Source organism: Athene noctua, chromosome 2, assembly GCF_965140245.1.
Source record: "Athene noctua chromosome 2, bAthNoc1.hap1.1, whole genome shotgun sequence".
Lineage (NCBI taxonomy): Eukaryota > Metazoa > Chordata > Aves > Strigiformes > Strigidae > Athene > Athene noctua.
Genome location: NC_134038.1, coordinates 158,199,205 through 158,215,390, shown reverse-complemented (window position 1 = coordinate 158,215,390; position 16,186 = coordinate 158,199,205).

Here is a 16,186-nt window from a genome sequence, read left to right as displayed (position 1 = left end):
CATAATCTTCTGGGTGTAAAGGTATCATGAAAAAACAATCTTTTAAATCAATGATCACAATGTCCCAGCCTTGAGGGAGAATGGATGGATTGGGTAATCCTGGTTGAAGTGCTCCCATGTCTTGCATAACTGCATTAACTGCTCACAGGTCTTGCAAAAGTCTCCATTTTCCAGATTTCTTTTTGATGGTAAACACAGGTGTATTCCACGGACTGATAGATGGGACAATGTGTCCAGCATTCAATTGTTCTTGCACGAGATCCTTTAGATGAGCAAGCTTCTCTGTTGGCAGCAGCCATTGTTCTACCCACACAGGTGTATCAGCCAGCTTAATTTCAAAATGGGACAGGGGTCGCTCACTACAATGGCCGCACCTAAAAAGGCGTCCGCAACACACATCCTCACTGAGACAGGACATCTCGTCCTAATAACCAAAGTGTCATATGCAGTATGTATGGTTTTACTTGTGCTCTGAGACCTTCCTTGTCATCTATGATATTGACAAAATGTGCACTTAGTTGTGTAGGGGATGCTCCTCCGATTCCTGTAACGGTGTTAGACGTCATGATCAAAGGCCATGAAGATGGCCATGTAGCATATGGCATAATGGTAACATCAGCTCCAGGATCTAGCATAACATTTACAGATCGGATCGTAACTCCATCATTCCCAAGCAATGTGACTGTTCGCATAGGCTTATTGTCAGTGATTATTTGTGAAAAGGCAACAGTCACTGGTCCAGTAGATCCAAATTCTTGATTGCTCCTTTCACGATCTTGACTCTTAATAATATGTGCTCGAAAAGGAATTAATTGATCAATACAGTCACCTTTATGCAGTGTGGCTGGAGGGTTCAGAATTCTCACCATTATCCCAATCTGTCCAGTATAATCAGAGTCAATTAATCCGGGAATAATCATAATTCCTTATTTTGATGCTGATGATCGTCCTATTAATAATGCTCTAAGTCCGTGTCCTAATGGTCCTGTAACTGCAGAGAGAACTACATGCACTGAAACATCTACTATTGTGATGTCGATTCCCACGGCCAAATCGAGGCCTGTACTTCCTCAGGTGGCTGCTGAGAGCTCATCGAGACAGCCACCACTTGGGGTATTTGAGTGTCTTGGTGCCCCCTGGTAAGGTGCTTTGTGAGGAGTTTCCCGGCAAAGGAGACCCATCTTTCTTGAATCTTGATCGGCACTCATTGGCCTTACGTCCAAATTTATCACATCGGTTACAGGTACCAGCAAATGGCGCTGTAATCGTGGTGGTTTTCTTTGCTTGAGGACATTGTCACTTAAAATGATCAGGCTTACTGCATAAAAAACATCCTTCCTTTCTCCTGGCACCTTTAGGTCCGTGATCTCCTTTTCCTTGAATGATAGTAGGTCTTAAAGCTGCAGCAAGCGCTTTTGCCTGGATGGTAGCCTTTTCTTACTCCTCCCTTAATTGTGGCAATCGTGAACATGCTTCAACCATCTGTGTTATACTAGCACCTCGTGGGAGACTGGCAATCACTTGTTGACATCTTTGATTTGCATTTTCATAAGCCAAATCCTTTCCCAGCACTGTTTTAGCATCAGGTGTGAGGTTACGTGCAGCATCCAGTGCGTCTTTCAGTCGATCAATAAATTGCATATATGGTTCTTCTGGATTTTGTTTTATTTGATGATAAGGAAGTCTTGGTCTTCCAATTTGTGGCAACTCTTGTAGTGCTGCTAATGCAAAAGCCTGAGATTACTGCGTTTATTCGAGGAGGTAAGGCTGCCTGAGCTGCCCCATCACGGTACATGCCAGTCCCCATAAGTTGGTCAATCGTAGCAAATCTTAGGGGATCATTTCCATCCAAGCGATTGATGTTCCCTACCATCACAATCTCACATTTCTTTTGCCATCTCTTTTTAAATATCATAAAAGCAGTAGGAGGAAGAATGATTTCCATAAGTGCCCTGATATCAGCTGGCACTAAATCTTGACTGCGGAAAAAGGACTGTATTACAGTCATAACTTGCCTGTCATCATATCCAAAGTCCATGACAGTTCGCTGTAACTGACTCACTGTCTTCCAATCCAAGGGATGCCACGCCCGTTGATTTCCTTGCACAACAACTGGCATTGCAGTGACACTAGGTGGCAGCATCTGTCCTTCTATGATTGCCTGTTCACGCACCCCTCTCCATCTCTGTCCAGCGGTATAATTCGGATCTTTACTAGGAGGAGGTCCCGATACGGGGGAACCGGATGTTGAAGAGGGAACATCATGGTGGGATTTCCTTCCTTCATCCTTCCTATGTATCCATACAGCAACCCATTTAACGGGGTTGTGGGACCAGCATGGTCTCCAGCTTTGTCTGTACACCGATATTTGGCATATCTTTGTTTGTTAGTCCATTTCCAAATTTATTTCTTGAATAGTTATCTGCCTCTTCCAGGGTCATCTCTCCATCTTCTAATAATCGCATTACCCACGCTCTAGCTCTCCTCTTTGTTTCTCATCATTTCCACAGTAATCTGAGTATTTTGTGGGGATCTTTCAGAATTACTTTGCCCACAAGCTGCACCTTCAGCCCCTGGTCCACAGACACTCTCTTCGACTGCTTTCAAACCATCTCTCACAGCCTGAGAAGCCTTTTTATATGCCTCACGAATCTCTCGTTTTGATGACCCACAATCTAATCTTTGCATTTCTTTTAGAAGAGCAGACATCATTGTCCTTGCTCTCTCAGTAAATAAGCAAGATGTTCAGACTGACGGTTAGGGTAAATAACCTGAGGCGGCACATCATCCACATCCATAGGGAGCGGCACCTTAACTGGATCTATGGGTTTTGGCAGAGTATCAGGAGGAGATGGACCAGACAAATGTGGAGCAGAAGGTGTTATTGATGCTACCCAGGGTTCAATTTCAATTGACGGACCTCCCCAAAACTCTTTTTCTGACACGGGGCACACAGGCTTAGGGGATACAGACTCATCAACCAACAGAAACACCCTATCCTCTTTTTCCGTTATATCCTCCTCATCTCCCTTCTTGTCATCGACTGTTCCAATAGCTCACGTAGCAGCGGCAGCAACACAAGCCTGCCCCCTCATTGTCTCTAACATTAAACGAACAGTTTGGTAAGTTGGTGCCAACTTTTGTGCTTCTCTGTCCCCTATTTGAATCGATTCCCACAAATCAGTCCCAATAGATTTCCAGACATTCTCATCATATAACTGATCAGTATTAGTAATCAATGTTCTTTTTTTGCACCAGAGAAGAAGCACAGTTAAATCCCCTTCCTTGAGATTCACCTGTTTTCTCTGCGAGCTGCATTAAACTTCAGACTGCAGACCTTTCTACTGCTGATGCAGCGAGCCCCATGCTGTCAGTATCCAAGCCCCTGTTTTCCTGGCTTAGCGTGGATCCACTCCTCCTCTCTCAGGCAGCCCGGCTTACCTCCAGTAACGCCGGCTGACAGCCTTCGCCTTCCCCCGGCTCCTGTTCAAAATGACAACTCACGTTGGGGTCACCAGAATGTCGGGGTCTCTATCTTCTCATGTGGGATCAGGAACGACACAACACCAATATGATGATCAGATTGTTCGTTTATTCTCTGATTCTGGTTACTTTTATAGTACGCTAAGTTCCGGACACACGCTTATCTGTCCTCTGGTAGGCTGCATGCTATCTACACACACTGTCCACGTGCTTCTACAAGCATTTGCATTGGCTAATTGTATTTGCGTAAATAAAGCCCCAAACTTGCCAAAACTTCTTTCTTATACCTTGCTTTGTTCAAACTGGTGTGCTTCTGCTGACCACAGCTACTCCTTCTTTTGCTGACCACAGGTGTTCATTCTTTAGCTATCTGTACAGCTACTCCTTCTTTTCCTAACTTTGCCTTCGGTCTTGAATCCTCCTGTCTACATTAACTCCCATCTAATGCAGCCCAGACTCCTACAGTAGCCCATGCTCCAAAAATGCAAGATAAAGACTGGATATGAAGGTTTAAGTTTTGGACAGTTAATAATGCTACAGTTTCTGCTCCAAAACAAAAAGTCAGAAGATTGCTACCAGTAATCCACCCAAACATTTAAGCATCTATCTTTTGTTAATCCCCAACCCTTTTTACTACATCTCCTCTCTACAGATGGGTATCTTCAGCATTACAGAAAATGAACATTCAGGGGAAAATGCAGGGAATATTTATCATATTAACTCAAATGAAGTACCGCAAATGTAGCCCTTGAAGGATTTCTCTCTGCTTTACCATCTTTTGCATTTCAGGTTTTACTGCTGCTGAGAGAACTCATCCAGCTGATGTCTTCATGCAACACAGAGCCCTTCTGAAAGCTGTCTTTTTGAGAGAGTGATGAGTTTCCTTTCCCATTACAGTCAGTTTTACCTATCTCATGTTTCTTTCCATAATCACAGGTCACTCCAGGTCCAAGGGAGTCACTAGCTTTATAAACAATCTAGTTTATCAGACCCATACTCTCATTAGGGCTGCTCTCAATGGGTCATGCTGTAGGAATTGCAGTGGCAGTTTGCAAGGCCACAGAAGGAAAAGAGCACCTAATCGCTGTGGCTCTGGGAAGGGACAAGGAGGAGACATTATGAAAACATAGCAAAGGGTGAGAGACAGGTAGTCTCCTCCTGCATATGTTTTGGCAACTTAACCAAATATTTGTGTCTTTTCTGCAGTGAGCACTAAAATCACATGCAGCTTGAGTATGTTATATCTTACAATGCACTCACTGGAGTGGGACTACAGGGTTAAAACTGTGTGTGCTCCTGCCCATTTTTTATCCAGAACAGATTTTCCCCAGAATGTATGCAGGCACTTAAGGAAACTTTCAAGTTTGAAGAGAGACTGAGCTGGGAAGTATTTGGTGAAGTCAGTTACGGAAACAGTGCCAATGAAGAATTACGCCAGACCTGACAGCCAATAGAGACAAGTGCCCACAGGCCTTTAGAGAAAAAAAGGGTTAAAAAGAAGCCTTCCAAGTCCAGGAAAACTCAGCTTCCTTCAATAATCACAGGCCTTTGGGGAAGGAAAAAGGTAGCAATTCAAGAGATTAACTACCAGTTGCTTGCACTTATTGCAGAAGGAGAGAACGCAGCTGTGTCTGGCCCAGGGTTTCCCCAGGCAGAAGAGATGGGCTGTATTCCCACAGCAAAAACAGCTCTCTTGAGAAAGGAGAGAGAAGCCCAGGGAGAAATAAATTACGTGAATCGGTGCTTATTGATATCTGTGCTCACTGCATGTGAAGCTGGAAAATACACCAAAGGGAGGCTCTGAGAAATGAAGGTCCTTTTTGCAGCCAAGCAGATCTCACAGCTTGCTTCTGGCAGGTGGGTGGTGGTCCCCTGCCCAGCTTGCCCTGACCGTGTGCTCCTGCTGCTCACCTTGGGCAGCCTCCAATGCTCATCAAGTTTCGTGGCAAGCTAATACAAATTTTTGATATTGCGCAGAGCTGAAGGGAGCTCTTAGAATCACAGAATCATTCAGGTTGGAAAAGACCCTTGGGATCATCGAGTCCAACCCTCAGCCCTACTCTGCAAAGTTCTCCCCTACACCATAGCCCCCAAGGTCTCATCCAAACGACCCTTCAACACATCTTGAAGCACGTACACAGGCTGGTTTTTTAAATACCTTTTCAGAAAACTGCGGCATTTCCCGCCATCGGGGTGCCTAGGAGCTCGTGTCTTCCAGTCAGACATCTCCTTTCACTTAGCTGGTAGAAATGGAATTATTTTGGCGATTCCATCTGTCAAAGCCGTTAAAACAAGCTGAGGGAAGGAGACGCAAACAAGTGGCAACTGTGTGGGCAAGTATGATGCCAGAAGCTTACTTTTCTTAAGAAAACACAGTAAAGAGATGTAAAAAAAAATAATGCCAGACTTAACAACGAGGAAAGAAAAAAGAAAAGAAAGGAGGGAAGCTACAGGGCGGGTTGGTAGCAGCCGAACAAGACCCAGGAGGGGGGGAGGCGGGGCCCACCTGATTTGCATACTGCCTTCCCAGAATGCAGCGGGGCAGCCCCGCCGCGCCGCACACCGCGATTTTTGCTGCTGCTTAAAGGCGTTTCTTTGCAGCCTGGATTTTATCGCGCTGTCAGGATTAAACATTTTAATTAATGGCCACGGGAAGACTAGAAACGCCAGTCAGCGATGAGCCATAACTCTGGAAGCGTCGGGATGAGGATGGTATAAATAGTTTTTGCGCCGGGGTAGGCTGTCGGCTGGTCCGAAGGTAGTGGGGTATCTCAATTGATTGTTCACAGTCAGTTACAGATTGATCTCCTCGTTCTCTCTTTCCCCCCTTCCCACTACTGCACTTGACTAGTCTTTTGCACCTCGAGCACAACCCCCATCGCCTTTCATCCACCACGACCACTCTCTCTTGTTGATTTACTGCTACCCAAAAAAGTGAACAATTAACTTTTCCATTTATAAGAATCCGGTACCTATCCCAATACCCACGCTTCTAGCCAAATTCTTGGTGGTTCAGTTTGCCTGCTGCCACGTGCAGCCCCCAACGCACAGAACATCATCTAATTTAATTAATTAGTTTAGTGGCATGCCCAAAGCACAGCAGGGTGCTCCTAACAGTCCCCCTTTGACAGAACTTGCCACATAAAACTGCACCCCATGGCTCCTGACTGCACTGGGGTAGCTGAGCACAGTTCAGCTCACGGAATCACAGAATGATCTCGGTTGGAAAAGACCTTTAAGATCATGTAGTCCAACCATTAACCTCACACTGACAGTTCCCAACGACACCATGCTCCTCCCACCTGCCCGGGGAGAGGGGGGAGAGGTCCACTTCTTGCAGCCGCTGCCCTGCTTTCAGCTTTCCTGCGGGCTTTTGCACCCCTTCACCCAGGGCTGGAAGTGGGGAAACGAGGGAGAGACACAGCAAGTGTAGTCCCGGTGCTGAGTCCGGCTCCAACGCAAGTCAGGGGTTTAACGAGTCGGAAAGCACGGGGGTTTAGAGCTCCAAGGGAAAACCAAGAGCGTATCAGGTTTGTGTGTGTTAGGAGAAACTGTGAGGTTCTGCAGGAAGGGAAGGTTGGATGATCCAAAATCTGGGGTTGGGGTACGTGGGCACCTCGGGGGTGTTTCTAAGCTAACAGTGTTTGAAGGAAGACTGGACACCACAGAAAACTAGAGATGTAACTTATTTTTTGCTTTAAATTTTGAAGTAATGGGCAGAGACCTGTTTGTTCCTCTTCAGAAAAAACGAAGGAGTTCTGAGGAAAATGGAAAAATGAAAGTATCAAAGTAGTTAACTTGGTTTTGGAAACTAATTCCTACTTCTTTACAAATACATTTATTAATACATACAATTTAGTAAGCACAATTAAAAGTATTGCAAAGTATTTTTGTGAAGCACTAAAAGAACCTCACTTTTGAAACTATACCTGGTCAGATAAAGCAGGTTTCAGAGCGCATTGGAGCACTTCTACAGGTAAGTTTAGTCTGTTGGCGTATCTCAGATCATCAGAGGTGCAGGGCTGGAAGTTAAAGGTAACAATAGTTTTGGAATGTAAGGAGAAAAGAAGGATGCACAAACTGGGTCAAAATTACTACATAAAGAATAAACTCACTTTAATGCAGATAAAAGAAATAATGCGGGTTTACAGAGGTGGGAAAACAAAACAAAACAGAATGACATTTAATTCTTTGGGGAAAAAAAGGTCTTGTCTTTAGAAGTTAAAGAACAGACAGCTGAATAAACATTACATTACAACACTCTCACTATCTTTGTTTTTCCTACCTCTTTGGTTTTTCATCTGTGTTCCCCTTCTCACTGGTTCTTTGTTCTCTTCTATGCATTTTCTCCTTTTTTCTTGTCCTCAGCTCCTACTTCCTTGCCTCATCACCAACTCTTCCCTTTCAAGGCCTTTATATCCAGAAGTCTTTCCCCCAAAGCAAGCAGCACAGAGAGGTAATTCTCAGAGCACCCTTTCCCCCACCTGCTTTGCTGCACACTCATGGATGAGGAGGAGACACACCCTCCAGCTTCCTCCACAGCCACACAGACGGGGCAGGCTGGCAGCAGCAGGTCTAGTAACAGAGTCCTTGCCTCTGCCCCTGCTCTCCTGGGCAGCCTTGTTCCAGTGTAACACAGGTCAGGTCTAAGCATGGGTTGAGAAGGACCTGCCTGCCTTATGAAGGACAGCAGTAAGCCAGTCCTCTCCATCAGCCATCTGATAAAGTTTTGTTTTCTTTCTCTAACCCAACAAATTTTCATTCCTCTAGAGATGCAGGACAGCCTAGTGCTCTCTGACAGCGTACTAGAGCCTCATCTCAAGAGATGTACATCTGAGCATTTTTAGTAAGGGGAAGATACCTCCTTGACCTTGGGCAGGTGTTATAACCTGTTATAAAACTGTGGAGGGTCATACCTCCTGCTTAAAGAGAAGTTCTTCAATAGGGTATTATCACGTCACCTGCTTTCCAGAGGGAGTTTTACACTGAGGATCACAAGAGACTGCAAGCACATTCCTGTGACCTCAATAAACCTGCCTAAGCCTGAAAGAGAGGTGGCATTCAGGCCTTTTCCTCAGCATTTCCTGCTGGCTGGAGCTTGATTGCTCCTTTCTCACTGCCCTGTTTGTTTCGGATCTTCACTGAGGTGCTTAATTCTCCCCATCAGGACTTTTCCCTCGCAGGTGCATCCCAGATACCAAACTTCACAGTTGACTGGTCCCTGCAGTGGAATGTAAACTAATTTTTAAGTATCGAGTCTTTTGTTGCCACCCTAATGCTGGATGTAGCTTTCTTATTCTGAAAGGTTAACACTGGATTCAATTTAATAAAAGAAAACCTGAACTAGAAGAAAGGCCATAGACAGTAGAAAACCATGTAATAACCACTTCTTTCTGGTGGCAAGCAAATGAGGCCAGCAGTATACTTTGGAAGGCATTTGATGGATTCTCTGAAGTCAAAGTCTACAAAGCAAATACTTTTTAATTTTTGTTGTTTAGTTTGTTTATTAAAGGAGCACCTTGAGGCAGGCATTCATCACCATTAAAAATGTGTGGCTTAAATTACTAATTTAAGCTAGTGATAAGATGAAAAGTTATTTAAGAGGAAGGTTTCAAACCAAACCAGTTTTGTGGCACTTTTTTTTACTGAACAGTAACAAAAATTTACAATTCTCACTAGAACATCTTCATACCATTCTACTTTATGTCTGAGCTGATGCATTTCTCAGAATAAATGTTTTCCCAGATTTTCTTGCACTTATATAGTTATGGATCTGTATTTGCTACCAGCATATACAGGTGATTAGCTGCATTGCCTGGTACTGCCTGTTATTCATGGTTACATGTGTGTAGTGATTTTCACACATGATCCTAATTTCCTCTTCCTTTTACAAGATGTTTCCCATCAACAAGCTAGGGCTGACCTTCAACATGGAGTGGTTCACAGCCGAGATGATGACTTACTCCTTATATATCTGTAGTTCAACAGGATCCCCTCAGGCTGAAGTGTTGAAGTACTGTATGTCTGATGAAGGTTGACTATTCCTACAATTCTCAGCAAAACCAGCTGCATTGTTAGGAGAAAAGCCCAACCAAACACCGAATTGCTTGTGCCACTGAACCTGTTGTCACATCACTGTAATTAAAGAGAGACTTTTTGATCCTTACCTGCCTTTTGAACAGCTTCCAATATGAGGAAGTGCCCCCCTTACACCCCCTGCTGTGTTGCTAGAGAGAACAGCGTGCTTCAAGGATCTCATTACTACTTGTGATGCATCTTGGAAGGGAAAGAATGAAAAACAAAGCCCACTGTGACCTTTTTTTTTTTATTTAAAATGTGACTTTTCTATTTAAGGAGTGGCTGGTTTGTCCAAATGGAACATTACAAGTGATCTCAGAAAAATAAGAGGCAGGCAGATTAGTAAGGCCACTTTCATTTCAGTAGACCAGTTAGTACACCCATAAAGACCCCTCTCAATTTGCATCTGCTGTATATATCTGCTCTGTTAGGCTGTTGAAAGGACCTTGAACAAAGCTCAACCCACCTGGCACTAGGCCCTCTGTGAAGATCTCCTGGTTAGGAAGAGCTATAGCTTAATTACACTAGTGGAGTTTGACTGGTTACCCTTTAGCTGTTAGATCATCTTCAGACTGTAAAAGACCACAACCAGCTCAAAACATGAAAGCACCACCAAACCCCACATTAAAACACATGTCCAAAGGCATTAGCAAAAATAACATGATATATTTCACATGGCAAGTTAAATGCAGAACCACCTTCCTTACTCAAAGCAGTACCACTTTCAAGAGGTACGTTTCATTTCCTGGATGCATTCTGTGGTTCAGAAATCAGTATTAGTGTAGCATCAGGACTTTGGTTGTGGAACTTTGTCTTTTTGGAACAGGTACATAGGTTAAATACAAGTTATTAGGCTGAATATGGAAAGTAAACAGCTGAAAATCTAGGGCTTGATATGTACAGCAATCAGAATAGGTGAGTAAATCATCCTGTCTAGTCTTGATTTCTCTGACTTTAAGGAAATTTGAGTTATCATTTGCTTTTTTCTGAGCCCATCTTCTGCTGTATTTTCTTTTCCTTTGCATCTATCATTCTGAGCAGCAATTTACCTGGCTGCATTGCAGAACAATTCTCCCCTATTGTAAGGCAAGACATACTGAATTTCAGGAAGGGTTCTATAACTCAGACAAAGCAAGTAGGAGGGCATTAATCAAGAGCAGACTGACAAGTGTTACCTTTCACTATGAAGAAACAACTGGCTGTTCAAAACCCCAGCATATGGAAATCCATCAGAGGATTGGGTTACTGACTGTGATAACAGTTTTCTTTGCATGATTGGATTAAATATAGCTTTAACAAAAAGGTAAAGGAGATAATCAAGCCACATACAGCTTAGGATTTGAAAAAAAAAAACCCAAAACCAAAAACCCAATGCACTTTGGAAAATGAAATCTCAATTTTTCTAATGGAAGGATTTATGGTAATTCACAGAGCAAATTTCTTCCTCCCTATATGTAGAAATTAAACTGGAAAATTGCCATGTCCTTCCAGACCCAAGTTGTCTCTGCAAAGATGTGATCATTTAGGTTTCATGGTGTGTTTCTGGTTGTGGAACTTGTCAAGGCATTCAGGAATGGTGCAGAAAGCAATGCTCCAAAGGGTCAGATAACAGCACAGCAGCCTCATATAAAGCCAGCTGCTCATGACACAAATTCCCACAACAACATTAACATGACATCAATCTGCGGTCTCAGAGAAACTTCCGAAGAAGCTGACAGAAAACAAGATGACTTGTGAGCTCTGTGAGTCTGGGCATGGATGTCAAGACAGGCCACACGTGTCAGGAAAGTTTCTCCTGCTTATGGCTGCATGGCTGTGCAACCTACCATGAGCCCAGGCAGGAAAGGAAGGGGAGCCCTCCCATTCCTATGACACCTCTCTACTCCAAGGTGTACAGCACTGCTACCAGCTGTAGCCCCAGAAATGCCTGGCAACTGAGGCAAGATGCTGCAGCATTTCAGCACCGTCAGCTAGGGTTGCTCAGAGATCCCTGCTCTGCACAGAAAGAGGGGCTTTTGCCACTTAAGGACAGCAAAGCAAAGCCAAATTTCTTTGTAAACACAAGGCTCTGCACCAGTTGGACTAAGTGGATTACACACTTGTTTGCACAGGGCTTGATGTACTCACTAACCCCCATCAAGGGCTGAGTGTACAGACTGCAATACTCAATCCTCTGATCCTTGACCATTTCCAACGCAGGCTGTGAGCAAAGCGCGTTCCGGGGCACGGACAGTTTGCAGCGGCCTCTTCTGCCTACTGTAGAAGAAAGGACCCAAGTCTGACCTTTACACTTAATGCTACTTTTGGAAAAGCCTCTAACCTGTATCATTTATTCTTATTCATGTTCTACATTTCAGAAGCCCATTTCCTCAGTGCATAGCCTCATGTACAAGAGGACAGATAAACTGTGGAGTAGTCTCCAGATCTGCAGAGCCTTGCTTGCTACTAGCCAAATTCTGGGTCATATGCAGGCACCACCATAATTAACAGTTTTGAAGTATAAGATTGTTTAAAGTAGAAACCAAATAATAACCTCAATTGCAAAGAGACATCTCCCTCTACTGCCAACCATCTCTTCCAGTCCCCAAAAAGCTGGCACTTAATGCAGTATCAAGATCCTAGGCCAGTATCTGCTGTCACCCTGTCACACACACACAGTACAAACTCCCTCAAGGAGCACGAGCTGTGGTAGAGTTGCTGCCTACCTTATTCTTTGACCCTTCAGGGAAAGGAAGTGGCCTTGAAGAAATCTCAAGTCTGCCTAAAGATATACTACAGTTTAGAGAAAAATGTTTGTTTTCTAGAGGATGTGTGGGAGATATTTACACCAGGCCAGGCTCCTTGGAGCCTACCCAGGAACCATTATTATTAAACAAATTGGTCCTGTGCTGAAGCATAAGGTGCAGGCTGTCTCCCACCTGGAACTACAATCAGAAATGATGCCATATGCTCATGCAGCTGTGGTAAGAGCAAGTGAGGGGAGCTCCCTTGTTCTTCTGCACTGTATGCTTTTTTCTTCAGTAAGAAAGGAACACCAAGGCTGATCAGCAGCACTTAGGTGACTTTAATGGAGTTTTAAGATGCTTAGGAAAGCATCCTAAGGCACCAGGAAGGGAAAAGCAGACACGCATAATGCATTTAACAAATTCCACAAGATGGTAAGGCCTGTTCCCCTTAAAAGGTATCAATCACATTAATACCTCTTTTCAGGTAGAGAACTCTCTACAGAGAGACAACTGACCTAACGATATCACCATTCCAGGGAGTTCCACAGAAAGGTGACGTGATGTTGATAGTGCAAACAGCAGGGGACAGGACACTGGAGTTAAGGATAGCAGATTGCTTTTCAGTATGACTTTGCTCAAAGTTGAGAGGCCACAGTATCCTCATCTTGCTGAGAAGCGATCAAGATAAATACATCCATTATGAGGTGCAGGTGCCAAGGTGTGCGACACAGCCACAGACTCACAGGAAATGCGGCTGGGTGACGCAAGCGTAAGGACGGATCAAATCCTCGTTCCCTCTACTGCTCATAACCTCAACCCATAACCTACTTCGGCTAATGCTGCCTGGCCCTTGCAACTCACAGTTGGCAAGAAACTAAGTAAGCAATGCTACAACTAGTGTATTCCTGCGACAGACACACTCAACTCCCCACCCCTTAACCAAACCAGCAGCGGTTTGGTACAGGCTCCAAAGGGGGTAAAGGCTGGAGCCGGGCCAAGAACTCCTCTAGGAAACCCACAGAGGAGCAGAGCAACAAGGATTCTCATGCATACCTCTTGCTGTATGCAATCTGACTATGAGCCAACCACTTTATCCCATAAATATGACAGCTCCCGTGAGCCTCCTTTGAGCTCTCTCTCGCTGCTAGGCAGTATGGCTGCATGGCGGTGATCTCCCCTTGAGCTGGGATGACCCTCAAGGTTGCTCCTCAAGGCAGAGAGATCTTTTACCAATGACAGATCATTGGATGGGCCCAATTTGAGTTCTCCCTGGACGGCAACGGGACTGCACACCAGGCAACTCTCCACTTGCACAGGGAGATCTCTCAGTGTTAAGAGATATTGTTTAGTTTAAGTTTTAAATAGAATGAATCACTTAGAGTCATAATGTTGTGTGATTTAGTATGCTGTTTGCTTAACTCTACTTACTTAGTATGAGCAGCTAGACTCAAAACCTTAAGCCATAAGCTGTAAATTTCCACTTAGATTTCCTGAATGTGTTCTGATTAGTCAAAAAAGGGCTCCAGAGCCAGCAAAAATCAGGAGATAAGGAGGCTTCAAGGCTACAACCATCAACAGCATCTGCAACTTCAGACAATAAATGGCCTGTACAAAGACAGCGAAGGAATCCAACGAGGTGTCAGAAGCAGCTCAGACCAGAATCACCACTGGAAAGAAGGGCACGTGGAAGGTGCACGAAGAGTGCATGAGGGGTGGGTGAACAGCTTGTAAGGGTGTAATTGCCCAGGGATTTCTTTCTTTGGGTTAGGCCCCTCTTCAGAGGCACCAGCTGAAGCTGACTCTGCCGCTCTATCACTCTATTAATAAAATCTGATGCCTGAGTCTTTTCAGGAAACCTTGAACTTCAGAGCAAACTAACATTGGACACCTGAACTGAAGGGTTCAAACTTTGGGGTGAATTAACACCAGACACCCAGATGGAAGGCAGGCAAATTGGGAGTAAGCATGATGAAACATTGAAAGCTTAGCTAAGTAATATAAAGAATTGGACGTGTGCATATAACCCTTTAGCCATCAACACATAATCCTTTAGACATAAACCACTGACCAAGTCTGGGACTAGGAGTGGATCCAGCTGCACCTAGGCTCTGTCAGGAGTTCAGGGGTGTCCATTCTGGACCCTGTGACTCAACAGGTTTTCCTTACCCTTTGTACCTCTTACACATAAACCACTGACCTAGTCTGGGACTAAGTCTGGATCCAGATGCACTTAGGCTCCATCAGGGGCTTAGGGGGTCCATTCTGAACCTCATGACTCAACAGGAGGGTCTCCCTCACCTTTTTGCACCCTCCAATCTCTGTGTAAGTCATTCTAAAGTGATATTAGCTCGATTTTCCTTTGTATGTTTCCTCATGCAGTAATTAACAGAGTGAACCTTGCCATCAAACTCTGTTAGGTTGCTTTAAGTGATCATAAATCAGGATCCGTGACAAATTGGCAGGATCATAAAACACTCAGCTGCAACAATCCCTCTTCTGTATTCAGCTTGGACTTAAGCACTGCTGCTGCAGAAGAAAATTCCAGCCTTTGAGCATAACCCTGAAGTGACCGTGTACCAGGCTGCCTCCACCTGCGGAGACAAGGAAGAGGAAGACAGCAGGAGCACCATGCAAGACACCTTGGACGCTCCCCTGGGCCTTGTCCCTTTTATTGCCACAAAGGCTCCCAGCAGGCAGGGGAGGTTGTTTTCCACCCAGACTGGTGTCACGTCCAGCTGGGAGGAAGCCTACAACAGAAACAGTACAGCGTTGGCAATGACAATGTTAGTAAGCAAGCACCAGCACGAAGACGGGCAAGAAACTCTTATAAAACTTACTGTCCCACAAAGAATGGAGCTTCACTCAGCCTTGACTGTAGTCCCCACCACCAATAAGGGACTTTTCACCCTCCCTTCTACATGTTCCATATTTATCTATATCTTGCTGTTGGTTAGACATTATCTGTTTTGAAATAAATCCCTAAGCCTACAACTAACTAATAAGCAGGAGCGGTTTAGTTCCCTGCAGTATTAAGTGAGGTATGTGCTTCAGGATAGAAACTGAACTATGTTTATGCACTGATTTTAGAAGCCTGTGCCTACTTCTTTGAAGAACTGAGTTCATCTCAACTTACAGACAGGTCAGAACTTGCTACTCAGCTTATAGATACTCTCTAAAGCTGCAAAGAGTCACCTCTAGTGTAAGGTGGTGCTCGGCTTAGTCTGATCTCAGTCCTGTTGCCTGTGCACAGACATTTACCACAGATCACGGCCTTTGAAGGCTCTACAGGAAAGCTGCAAACAGAAATGGCAAGTGATGGGAAGATAATACACTTGGTAGAAAAAAGTCTTGTAGGTGAAATATTGCCTAAATTTAACAGCTATCTGTACATTTAAGGAGAGTCAAGAAAAAGCCCTCTACTGTATAAAGAGGAGATTTCACAGCACCAGGGCCCTGAAGGGAATTATGACACTGTTTTAACACAAAGCAGTGATTGAGATCTGATCCTGAACAGTTGCTTAGCACTTCCCAGCATTTGCTGATAAACAACAGGAGCCGAATAGCATTCAACCACATCCCAGCACACCGTGGAGATTTGATACCGTCCCCTTCACCCATAATCTGCTGGCGAGCTTCGTTCACTACTGTCAGCTAAGCTGTCAATTAAGAGAAAGCCTTCATGCAATCTCACACACCTCTGCAAGAATAATTTGCTAGTCACGCCTTGTTGTGTAGGGTGTTAACAGTCAGTGAAGAACAGTCCCCTGTTAAGGCAGCTGGGAGGCACGTCTCTTCAACAGGATGCAAGGTGCAGTAGGAAATGATAAGGATTATGTACCCTCTTGCAGGTCCTTTTGGGTCCTTGGACTATACCTTAACAGCCCCCTCCTGGGCATGAG